This window comes from Phalangium opilio, unplaced genomic scaffold (assembly GCF_054372755.1).
Source record: "Phalangium opilio isolate 3A_F unplaced genomic scaffold, DU_Popi_V2 ptg000101l_1, whole genome shotgun sequence".
Classification (NCBI taxonomy): Eukaryota; Metazoa; Arthropoda; class Arachnida; order Opiliones; family Phalangiidae; genus Phalangium; species Phalangium opilio.
In genome coordinates this window covers 9,592,012-9,604,701 of record NW_028324204.1, presented here as the reverse complement: position 1 = coordinate 9,604,701, position 12,690 = coordinate 9,592,012, and the positions used below count along the sequence as shown (strand labels likewise).

The 12,690-nt window shown below is 43.3% G+C and overlaps 3 non-coding genes across 3 annotated transcripts; 2 read left to right on the top strand and 1 right to left on the bottom strand.

Moving 5' to 3' along the window:
- Positions 1 to 3,914: 3,914 nt before the first annotated feature.
- Positions 3,915 to 3,987, bottom strand: TRNAY-GUA (transfer RNA tyrosine (anticodon GUA)). Its single transcript has one exon. It is a non-coding gene; the product is annotated as a tRNA-Tyr (tRNA).
- Positions 3,988 to 6,616: 2,629 nt separating this feature from the next.
- On the top strand, positions 6,617 to 6,693 carry TRNAN-AUU (transfer RNA asparagine (anticodon AUU)). Its single transcript is given in 2 exon segments — positions 6,617 to 6,653; positions 6,658 to 6,693. It is a non-coding gene; the product is annotated as a tRNA-Asn (tRNA).
- A 662-nt stretch (positions 6,694 to 7,355) lies between these two features.
- Positions 7,356 to 7,428, top strand: TRNAH-GUG (transfer RNA histidin (anticodon GUG)). The gene has a single exon. It is a non-coding gene; the product is annotated as a tRNA-His (tRNA).
- The last annotated feature ends 5,262 nt before the right edge of the window (positions 7,429 to 12,690 follow it).

The following is a 12,690-nucleotide window of genomic DNA, read 5'->3' as shown; positions in this document are numbered from 1 at the left end:
TTGTTTACGTTTAGCTTAATTACTCGGCCCCTGTTTGTCGTAGCTCAATGTTTTTAGTATGGTTAGATGGGGGACAAATTGGACTATAACATATCCTAAGGACATCCCGGTATCTCTAGTAGACACAGAGTTATGGGCCTGCAAAGTATAGTCTAATGCATTTTCTATGGAGGGGTTTGTTTGTTAACGTATTGCTTAATTACTTGACCCTGTTCTTTCGATTAAAAATAATAACATATCTTTAGTGTAGCGGTTATCGCATCCGCCTCACTCCCGGAAGGCCACAGGTTCGAAACCGCGAAGTTTTTTTTTTATAATTATCCGAACATTTGTGTCAAGGTCACATTATTTACATCCCCGTATCTCTGGTAGAACCAGAGTTACGAGCCTCCAGAATTCAGTCTAATGTATTTCCTATGGAGGGGTTTGTTTGTCTACGATTAGCTTAATTACTCGACTACTGTTTGTCGTAGCTCAATGTTTTTAGTATGGTTAGATGGGGGACAAATTGGACTATAACATACTCAAAGGACATCCCCGTATCTCCAGTAGAAACAGAGTTACGAGCCTGCAAAGTATAGTCTAATGCATTTTCTATGGAGGGGTTTGTTTGTTCACGTATTGCTTAATTACTTGAACCTGTTCTTTCGATTAAAAATAATAACATATCTTTAGTGTAGCGGTTATCGCATCCGCCTCACTCCCGCAAGGCCACAGGTTCGAAACCGCGAAGTTTTTTTTATAATTATCCGAACATTTGTGTCAAGGTCACATTATTTACATCCCCGTATCTCTGGTAGAACCAGAGTTACGAGCCTCCAGAATTTAGTCTAATGTATTTCCTATGGAGGGGTTTGTTTGTTTACGATTAGCTTAATTACTCGACTACTGTTTGTCGTAGCCCTAATTCTTAGTATGGCTAGATGGGGGACAAATTGGTCTATAACATACTCAAAGGACATCCCCGTATCTCCAGTAGAAACAGAGTTACGAGCCTGCAAAGTTTATTTTCAAAAATCAAAAGTAACCTTCTAACAATAAGTGAGTCAAAAAGTAAGTTGACGACGATATTGCGGTAGCCTCAAGTATAAAGTATCCTTGTATGGGGAGCAAAGAGTACTATAACATATCCAAAGGAGATCCCAGTATCTCTTGTAGAACAAGAGTTATGAGCCTCCAAAGTTTAGTACAAAAATCATAAGTAACATAATAAAAATAAGTGAGACGATACCAAAGTTGACGAACATTTTGCTTAATATCTCGGCCCCTGTTTGTCGTAGCTCAATGTTTTTAGTATGGTTAGATGGGGGACAATTTGGACTATAAAATATCCTAAGGACATCCCCGTATCTCTAGTATAGACAGAGTTATGGGCCTGCAAAGTATAGTCTAATGCATTTCCTATGGACGGGTTGTTTGTTTACGTTTAGCTTAATTACTCGGCCCCTGTTTGTCGTAGCTCAATGTTTTTAGTATGGTTAGATGGGGGACAAATTGGACTATAACATACTCAAAGGACATCCCCAAATCTCCAGTAGAAACAGAGTTACGAGCCTGCAAACTATAGTCTAATGCATTTCCTATGGAGGGGTTTGTTTGTTCACGTATTGCTTAATTACTTGACCCTGTTCTTTCGATTAAAAATAGTAACATATCTTTAGTGTAGCGGTTATCGCATCCGCCTCACTCCCGGAAGGCCACAGGTTCGAAACCGCGAAGTTTTTTTTTTGCTTGAAACATGCAAAGACCTTTATAATTATCCGAACATTTGTGTCAAGGTCACATTATTTACATCCCCGTATCTCTGGTAGAACCAGAGTTACGAGCCTCCAGAATTTAGTCTAATGTATTTCCTATGGAGGGGTGTGTTTGTTTACGATTAGCATAATTACTCGACTACTGTTTGTCGTAGCCCTAATTCTTAGTATGGCTAGATGGGGGACAAATTGGTCTATAACATACTCAAAGGACATCCCCGTATCTCCAGTAGAAACAGAGTTACGAGCCTGCAAAGTTTATTTTCAAAAATCAAAAGTAGCCTTCTAACAATAAGTGAGACAAAAAGTAAGTTGACGACGATTTTGCGGTAGCCTCAAGTTTAAAATATCCTTGATGGGGAGCAAAGAGTACTATAACATATCCAAAGGAGATCCCAGTATCTCTTGTAGAACAAGAGTTATGAGCCTCCAAAGTTTAGTGCAAAAATCATAAGTAACATAATAAAAATAAGTGAGACGATACCAAAGCTGACGAACATTTTGCTTAATATCTCGGCCCTTGTTTGTCGTAGCTCAATGTTTTTAGTATGGTTAGATGGGGGACAAATTGGACTATAACATACTCAAAGGACATCCCCGTATCTCCAGTGGAAACAGAGGTACGAGCCTGCAAAGTATAGTCTAATGCATTTTCTATGGAGGGGTTTGTTTGTTCACGTATTGCTTAATTACTTGACCCTGTTCTTTCGATTAAAAATAATAACATATCTTTAGTGTTGCGGTTATCGCATCCGCCTCACTCCCGGAAGGCCACAGGTTCGAAACCGCGAAGTTTTTTTTATAATTGTTGTAGTTTTCTATTTGATTATCTTAATAAACGTTTGTGCATAATAAAAGATTTATTTGTCACGATAAAAAGTACGCGTTGTTACATGGTAGCTGATCTTAAGAGAAGTGCTTCCTTGAAATATATCTACCGATAAGGAAGACTCGGTTTCACTCTTGTTTTATCTTATGCCAATAGATAAAATATTTTTTTAACTAACATAGTTTTTTACATTATACAACAAGCTTTATACACTCGGCGTATCTTGGAAAGGTCTTTTCATGGTTCTGACAAGATGTCGGCCCATTTCGAATCCAGCATTCAACTGTGTTAGGATTGCCGATTACCCATAGCCTACATCTGTTTCCTGGAAGGAAGATGTTTTCGTTTCACATTTAGGCACTTCCACTGGTGGAATATCCTCATCTGGATCAGTTGTAGGAACAAGTGATGACTCCACTGCAATGTCGGTTGGAACTGTGGTAGTCGTTGAGGGCTTCGGTGATATTGTTGAAAGAGTAATTTTACCAGGCTCAGCACTTCTCATGATGTTACCTTGCGAAGTTTGTCAGCTTTCTCTTTCTCCTGCGCAGCTCGTTTTATCTTCTGGGCACCGCTCAAAGTATTATGTTTCATTTTTGATTTGATCACTAATAATCTCTATTTATAGTTTGTCTAACATCTCAGCCATAATTTTATTCATAATAGGCATTATATTTTAAACAGAGTTGTCTACTTTCAGCAGGGAAAGAAATAGACTTGTACCCCACATCCACATGCCACCTAACAGCGAGAATGAGCAAGAAAATTCCAGGTTTTCTCTATGCGCATGGGCAAAGTGACAGTTTAGACTGAGTCTGATTTAAAGTGAAGGTTTCAAACTAAATAAATAAGCCGATGTGCGGTTGTGAAGTGAGGCCATGGGGAGGAGGGATAACATAAAAGCCTAGGCAATGGGTGACTATCTTATAGGTCTCAGATTTTTAGTTTTACATTTTTCAAGTTCGAAGGCCAAATTTTTCATTGAAAAGACTGAATGACCGATGGAAAATAGTTTATATTTTCTAGTGGTTTTCTTCTGACAAGAAATGTAAAATGAGTATTATTTGACAATTATGGGGCCCCTGTTCTTAAGGAGCCCCTGGGCCAGTGCCCAACGGGCCCAATGGATAAGACGGCACTGAGTTATGACTTATTACGTTACATCTGAGACCCTACAACACCTCTCCCGGTTGGGCTCGAACCACCAACCTTTCGGTTAACAGTCGAACGCGCTAACCATTGCGCCAAGGAAGCCCAAAAATTAAATGTTCGTCAGGTATTGTGGAAAAACCTTGACTTTTTACGTCACATCTGAGACCTCACAACACCGCTCCCGGATGGGCTCGAACCACCAACCTATTGGTTTACAGCCGAACGCGCTAACCATTGCGCCACGGAAGCCCAAAAATTAAATGGTCGTCAGGTATTGTGGATAAGTTATGACTTATTACGTTACATCTGAGACCCTACAACACCTCTCCCGGTTGGGCGCGAACCACCAACCTTTCGGTTAACAGCCGAACGCGCTAACCATTGCGCCAAGGAAGCCCAAAAAATAAATGGTCGTCAGGTATTGTGGAAAAACATTGGCTTTCTACGTTACATTTGAGATCCCACATCACCCCTCCCGGGTGGGCTCGAACCACCAACCTATTGGTTAACAACCGAACGCGCTAACCATTGCGCCACGGAAGCCCAAAAACTAAATGGTCGTCAGGTATTGTGGAAAAACTTTGGTTTTCTACGTTACATTTGAGATCCCACAACACCGCTCCCGGATGGGCTCGAACCACCAACCTATTGGTTAACAGCCGAACGCGCTAACCATTGAGCCACGCAAGCTCAGAAATTAAATGGCTGTCACGTATTGTGGAAAAGTTTTGACTTTTTACGCTACATCTGAGATCCCACAACACCTCTCCCGGGTGGGCTCGAACCTTCAGCCTTTCGATTAACAGCTGATCGCGCTAATCATTGCGCCACGGAAGCCCAAAAATGTCAATTCTTGGGCTTCTACATATTTCGAAAAGTGGTCAATCAGAAGAATATAGTTTTTAGAGCGGAATTTGAACAGATCAGACGAGACCGTGTGCCATGCATGTGGTGGAATTGTCAAGGGATGTAAAGGCATCGCAGTGTTTGCGCGTTCTCTTTCCTTGCTAACGGGGCAATTTGCTATAAATCTGGTAATGTCGGCAGTCATTGTTGGCCAGTATACATTCATTTTGGCTTTTGCGAGACAAGCTGTAACACCTTGATGTATGGCGTGTATCTGCTTCATAGTGTCTCCTTGTAATATTGCCGGAACCAACAGACGATCGCCTCTGTATAGGAGTCCGTTCTGTGAGTGTATTTCCTCCTGTAGTGCCCAGAATGCCCTTACGCCAGGAAGAAGGATTGACTTGTGATGCAAGGGCCAGCCATTTTCCACGTAGCTTTGAATCTGTTGCAGGTCAGGATCTTGATTTGTTGCGTGTTGGAACTTGCGGAGTCGGTCATCGGAAAGAGTGGTCAGAGTATATATTGTTGCAGCGGGACCTTCCAAAAAGTCCGTTGTCATTGTGCAGTTGGGTTGTGGTACTCTCGAGAGGGCGTCAGCGATGAAAAGCTTGGTACCAGGAACATAAATTAATGTCGGGTCATACCGCGCCAACCGCAATGTTAGGCGCTGGAGCCTTGGAGAGAGAAGATGGAACGGCTTCCGGATAATGGCAAGCAGCGGCTTGTGGTCTGTCTGCACTGTTAGTGGGGCGGCTGCCACATAATAATGAAAGTGTTCGCATGCATATAATATGGCGAGCAGCTCCTTTTCAATTTGAGCGTAGCGCGTTTGTGCGGATGTAAAGGTCATCGACGCGTATTCAATAGGTTTGCCTTGCTGCAGAAGTACGGCACCAATTCCATGTTGACTAGCGTCGACGGATACAGTGTTATGTAGTTTGGGATTGTAAAATGTTAACACTGGCGCTTAAGTGATGGCTTGTTTCAAGTCGTCATAAGCGTCTTGGTGGGTTTCGTCCCATCGAAATACTGTGTCTTGCTTGAGAAGAGGCCGTAGGGGAGCAGTTCGTTCGGAATATCCAGAAATATAATTTGCCATGAAGTTAACCATGCCCAGAAATCTTAGTAGTGCCGGTTTGTCCGCTGGTGGTGGTAGTTCTCTGATCGCTCCAACCTTCTCCGGATCAGTTTCGACGCCCTTGGGAGATATGATATGACCGAGATATTTGATGCGGGTAACGGCTAGTTGGATCTTTTTGGAATTAAACATCAGTCCTTTTCTTTGCGCCCGTTCCAATACTGTATATAGGATTTTGTTGTGTTCTGCTTCGTTTGAACCGTGTATAAGGAAGTCGTCTGTGGCAATTCGTGTTCGAGGTATATCGCCAAATATAGAATTCATTATCCTTTGGCAGTATTCAGAAGCAGTGGATATCCCGTAGGGTAGACGCGTGAATCGGAAATTTCCAAATGGCGTTGCAAAGGTGCACATTCGATAGCTCTCTGGTGTAAGTTCGATTTGCCAAAAGGCCGATTTGGCATCCAATGCGGTGAAAAATTGGGCGTCAGATAACTCAGAGAAGATTTGTTGGGATGTTGGCATGGGATAGTGTTCTCTTAATAGTGCCTTGTTCAAATTGCGCGGATCCAAACAAATGCGGATGTCATTGCCTGGTTTGGGAACCACTACCATTGGATGAAGCCATTCTGTGTGTTCGGTGACAGGAACTATGACCTGAGCAGCGACCATGCGTTGTATTTCGGCTTCAACCCGTGGAATCAGTTGGATCGGGATTTTGCGGGCTGGTGTTCTTGTTGGGATCGCATCCGGGCGAAGTTTCATGTGATGTTGTCCCGGGAGTTTTCCTACCGTGTCAAAAACATCAGGGAATCTCTTCATTATTTCTTGTGGCGTACCTGACAAAAGGTTGAAGGTTCGAGCCCACCCGGGAGCGGTGTTGTGAGGTCTCAGATGTGACGTAAGAAGTCAAGGTTTTTCCACAATACCTGACGACCATTTAATATTTGGGCTTCCGTGGCGCAATGGTTAGCGCGTTCGGCTATTAACCGACTGAAAGGTTGGTGGTTCGAGCCCATCTGGGAGCGGTGTTGTGAGGTCTCAGATGTAACGTAAAAAGTCAAGGTTTTTCCACAATACCTGACGACCATTTAATTTATGGGCTTCCGTGGCGCAATGGTTAGCGCGTTCAGCTGCAATTCAGAAGACTGGTTGTTTGAGCCCTCCCTGGAGCGGTGTTGTGACGTCTCAGATGTAACGTAAAATGTCAGAGTTTTTCCACAATACCTGACGAACATTTAATTTTTGGGCTTCCGTGGCGCAATGGTTAGCGCGCTCAGCTGTTATTCAAAAGGTTGGTGGTTCGAGCCCACCCGAGAGAGGTGTTGTGGGGTCTCAGACGTAGCGTGAAAAGTCAAAACTTTTCCACAATACCTGACAACCTTTTAATTTCTTGGCTTCCGTGGCGCAATGGTTAGCGCGTTCGGCTGTTAACCAATAGGTTGGTGGTTCGAGCCCACCCGGGAGCGGTGTTGTGTGATCTCAAATGTAACGTAGAAAGCCAAAGTTTTTCCACAATACCTGACGACCATTTAATTTTTGGGCTTCCGTGGCGCAATGGTTAGCACGTTCGGCTGTTAACCAATAGGTTGGTGGTTCGAGCCCATCCTGGAGCGGTGTTGTGGGATCTCAAATGTAACGTAGAAAGCCAAAGTTTTTGCACAATAAATGACGACCATTTAATTTTTGGGCTTCCGTGGCGCAATGGTTAGCGCGTTCGGCTGTGAACCAATAGGTTGGTGGTTCGACCCCATCCGGGAGCGGTGTTGTGAGGTCTCAGATTTGACGTAAAAAGTCAAGGTTTTTACACAATACCTGACGAGCATTTAACTTTTGGGCTTCCGTGGCGCAATGGTTAGCGCGTTCGGCTGTTAACCAATAGGTTGGTGGTTCGAGCCCATCCGGGAGCGGTGTTGTGAGGTCTCAGATGTGACGTAAAAAGTCAAGGTTTTTACACAATACCTGACGAGCATTTAATTTTTGGGCTTCCGTGGCGCAATGGTTAGCGCGTTCAGCTGTTAATCGAAAGGTTGGTGGTTCGAGCCCACCCGGGAAAGGTGTTGTGGGGTCTCAAATGTAACGTAGAAAGCCAAAGTTTTTCCACAATACCTGACAACCATTTAATTTCTGAGCTTCCGTGGATCAATGGTTAGCGCGTTCGGCTGTTAACCAATAGGTTGGTGGTTCGAGCCCATCCGGGAGCGGTGTTGTGTGATCTCAAATGTAACGTAGAAAGCCAAAGTTTTTCCACAATACCTGACGACCATTTAATTTTTGGGCTTCCGTGGCGCAATAGTTAGCGCGTTCGGCTGTTAACCAATAGGTTGGTGGTTCGACCCCATCCGGGAGCGGTGTTGTGAGGTCTCAGATGTGACGTAAAAAGTCAAGGTTTTTACATAATACCTGACGAGCATTTAACTTTTGGGCTTCCGTGGCGCAATGGTTAGCGCGTTCGGCTGTTAACCAATAGGTTGGTGGTTCGAGCCCATCCGGGAGCGGTGTTGTGAGGTCTCAGATGTGACGTAAAAAGTCAAGGTTTTTACACAATACCTAACGAGCATTTAACTTTTGGGCTTCCGTGGCGCAATGGTTAGCGCGTTCGGCTGTTAACCAATAGGTTGGTGGTTCGAGCCCATCCGGGAGCGGTGTTGTGAGGTCTCAGATGTGACGTAAAAAGTCAAGGTTTTTACACAATACCTGACGAGCATTTAACTTTTGTGCTTCCGTGGCGCAATGGTTAGCGCGTTCGGCTGGGAGCTTGCGTGGCTCAATGGTTAGCGCGTTCGGCTGTTAACCAATAGGTTGGTGGTTCGAGCCCATCCGGGAGCGGTGTTGTGAGGTCTCAGATGTGACGTAAAAAGTCAAGGTTTTTACACAATACCTGACGAGCATTTAATTTTTGGGCTTCCGTGGCGCAATGGTTAGCGCGTTCAGCTGTTAACCAATAGGTTGGTGGTTTGAGCCCACCCGGGAGCGGTGTTGTGGGATCTCACATGTAACGTAGAAAACCAAAGTTTTTCCACAATACCTGACGACCATTTAGTTTTTGGGCTTCCGTGGCGCAATGGTTAGCGCGTTCGGTTGTTAACCAATAGGTTGGTGGTTCGAGCCCACCCGGGAGGGGTGATGTGGGATCTCAAATGTAACGTAGAAAGCCAATGTTTTTCCACAATACCTGACGACCATTTATTTTTTGGGCTTCCTTGGCGCAATGGTTAGCGCGTTCGGCTGTTAACCGAAAGGTTGGTGGTTCGCGCCCAACCGGGAGAGGTGTTGTAGGGTCTCAAATGTAACTTAATAAGTCATAACTTATCCACAATACCTGACAACCATTTAATTTCTGAGCTTCCGTGGCTCAATGGTTAGCGCGTTCGGCTGTTAACCAATAGGTTGGTGGTTTGAGCCCACCCGGGAGCGGTGATGTGGGATCTCAAACAATTTCAAAATCGATGTTTCACGGCCAAAGAAGCATACTTTGAGTATTTCTTCACTATTTTCAAATATGTTCACTGAAACCATTATTTTTATACATTTTGCTTTAATTCAAGCAAATGTAACGATATTCAATCAAAAAACTGTTAAAATTCAATTTTTCAATAAGAAATCGTTGTCACGGGTTTTGTATCTTGAAGAAAAAAAACATGCGATTTTTTCGGTACATTTTTAAATGCATTTTTTTCTGGAGAAATGTTTGACCGAATTCAGCTTAATTCCCTATAAAACACTCATTAAAAGTGATTTCATCTCGATTGAACAATAATTAAAAATGTACCTCGATTTTTAATAACATTTTCAAAATCGACGTTTCACGGCCAAAGAAGCATATTTTGAGTATTTCTTCACTATTTTCAAATATATTCACTGAAACCATTATTTTTATACTTTTTGCTTTAATTCAAGCAATGTAACGATATTCATTCAAAAAACTGTTAAAATTCAATTTTCAATAAGAAATCGTACTCACGGATTTTGTATCTTGAAGAAGAAAAACATGCGATTTTTTCGGTACACTTTTGAATGCATTTTTTTCTGGAGAAATGTTTGACCGAATTCAGCTTAATTCCCTATAAAACACTCATTAAAAGTGATTTCATCTCGATTGAACAATAAATAAAAATGCACCTCGATTTTTAATAACATATGTTCACTGAAACCATTATTTTTATACTTTTTGCTTTAATTAGTCATAACTTATCCACAATACCTGACAACCATTTAATTTCTGAGCTTCCGTGGCTCAATGGTTAGCGCGTTCGGCTGTTAACCAATAGATTGGTGGTTCGAGCCCATCCGGGAGCGGTGTTGTGAGGTCTCAGATGTGACGTAAAAAGTGAAGGTTTTTACACAATACCTGACGAGCATTTAATTTTTGGGCTTCCGTGGCGCAATGGTTAGCGCGTTCAGCTGTTAACCAATAGGTTGGTGGTTCGAGCCCATCCGGGAGCGGTGTTGTGAGGTCTCAGATGTGACGTAAAAAGTCAAGGTTTTTACACAATACCTGACGAGCATTTAATTTTTGGGCTTCCGTGGCGCAATGGTTAGCGCGTTCAGCTGTTAACCAATAGGTTAGTGGTTCGAGCCCACCCGGGAGCGGCGTTGTGGGATCTCAAACGTAACGTAGAAAGCCAAAGTTTTTCCACAATACCTGACGACCATTTAATTTTTGGACTTCCGTGGCGCAATGGTTAGCGCGTTCGGCTGTTAACCAATAGGTTGGTGGTTCGAGCCCACCCGGGAGCGGTGGTGTGGGATCTCAAATGTAACGTAGAAAGCCAAAGTTTTGCCACAATACCTGACGACCATTAAATTTTTGGGCTTCCTTGGCGCAATGGTTAGCGCGTTCGGCTGTTAACCGAAAGGTTGGTGGTTCGAGCCCAACCGGAAGAGGTGTTGTAGGGTCTCAGATGTAACGTAAAAAGTCAAACTTATCCACAATACCTGACAACCATTTAATTTCTGAGCTTCCGTGGCTCAAAGGTTAGCGCGTTCGGTTGTTAACCAACAGGTGTGTGGTTCGAGCCCATCCGGGAGCGGTGTTGTGACGTCTCAGATGTGACGTAAAGAGTCAAGGTTTTTCCACAACACCTGACGACCATTTAATTTTTGGGCTTCCGTGGCGCAATGGTTAGCGCGTTCGGCTGTTAACCAATAGGTTGGTGGTTCGAGCCCATCCGGGAGCGGTGTTGTGAGGTCTCAGATGTAACGTAAAAAGTCAAAACTTATCCACAATACGTGACAACCATTTAATTTCTGAGCTTCCGTGGCTCAATGGTTAGCGCGTTCGGCTGTTAACCAATAGGTTGGTGGTTCGAGCCCACCCGGGAGCGGTGGTGTGGGATCTCAAATGTAACGTAGAAAGCCAAAGTTTTGCCACAATACCTGACGACCCTTAAAATTTTTGGGCTTCCTTGGCGCAATGGTTAGCGCGTTCGGCTGTTAAGCGAAAGGTTGGTGGTTCGAGCCCAACCGGAAGAGGTGTTGTAGGGTCTCAGATGTAACGTAAAAAGTCATAACTTATCCACAATACCTGACAACCATTTAATTTCTGAGCTTCCGTGGCTCAAAGGTTAGCGCGTTCGGCTGTTAACCAATAGGTTGGTGGTTTGAGCCCATCCGGGAGCGGTGTTGTGAGGTCTCAGATGTAACGTAAAATGTCAGAGTTTTTCCACAATACCTGACGAACATTTAATTTTTGGGCTTCCGTGGCTCAATGGTTAGCGCGTTCGGCTGTTAACCAATAGGTTGGTGGTTGCGCCACGGAAGCCCAAAAATTAAATGCTCGTCAGGTATTGTGTAAAAACCTTGGTTTTTTACGTCACATCTGAGACCTCACAACACCGCTTCCGGATGGGCTCGAACCACCAACCTATTGGTTAACAGCCGAACGCGCTAACCATTGAGCCACGGAAGCTCAGAAATTAAATGGTTGTCAGGTATTGTGGATAAGTTATGACAGGGCCGTCTTTGGTGCTATATGGGCCCCTGGGCAGTGCAGTATATTGGGCCCCCTAGTCCCCTATACAAATCAAATTAATCGAGAAATAAAAATATTTATTATTTCCTTCAAACGAAAGTCTACAAATTTAATAGTGAACGCAAAGCTAGAAACATTTGTGCACTTTCTTCCTTGAAAATTCCTTTAGAATTGGATCGAAGTCGATCATTTTTTGGATCGCCATTACGTAATTCACGTTTGAACACATTTTTTGGCAAATATCTTGTCTTGGAATTCTAATGCTATCTCCATCCTCTTTATACACTCGGCGTATCTTGGAAAGGTCTTTTCATGGTTCTGACAAGATGTCGGCCCATTTCGAATCCAGCATTCAACTGTGTTAGGATTGCCGATTACCCATAGCCTACATCTGTTTCCTGGAAGGAAGATGTTTTCGTTTCACATTTAGGCACTTCCACTGGTGGAATATCCTCATCTGGATCAGTTGTAGGAACAAGTGATGACTCCACTGCAATGTCGGTTGGAACTGTGGTAGTCGTTGAGGGCTTCGGTGATATTGTTGAAAGAGTAATTTTACCAGGCTCAGCACTTCTCATGATGTTACCTTGCGAAGTTTGTCAGCTTTCTCTTTCTCCTGCGCAGCTCGTTTTATCTTCTGGGCACCGCTCAAAGTATTATGTTTCATTTTTGATTTGATCACTAATAATCTCTATTTATAGTTTGTCTAACATCTCAGCCATAATTTTATTCATAATAGGCATTATATTTTAAACAGAGTTGTCTACTTTCAGCAGGGAAAGAAATAGACTTGTACCCCACATCCACATGCCACCTAACAGCGAGAATGAGCAAGAAAATTCCAGGTTTTCTCTATGCGCATGGGCAAAGTGACAGTTTAGACTGAGTCTGATTTAAAGAGAAGGTTTCAAACTAAATAAATAAGCCGATGTGCGGTTGTGAAGTGAGGCCATGGGGAGGAGGGATAACATAAAAGCCTAGGCAATGGGTGACTATCTTATAGGTCTCAGATTTTTAGTTTTACATTTTTCAAGTTCGAAGGCCAAATTTT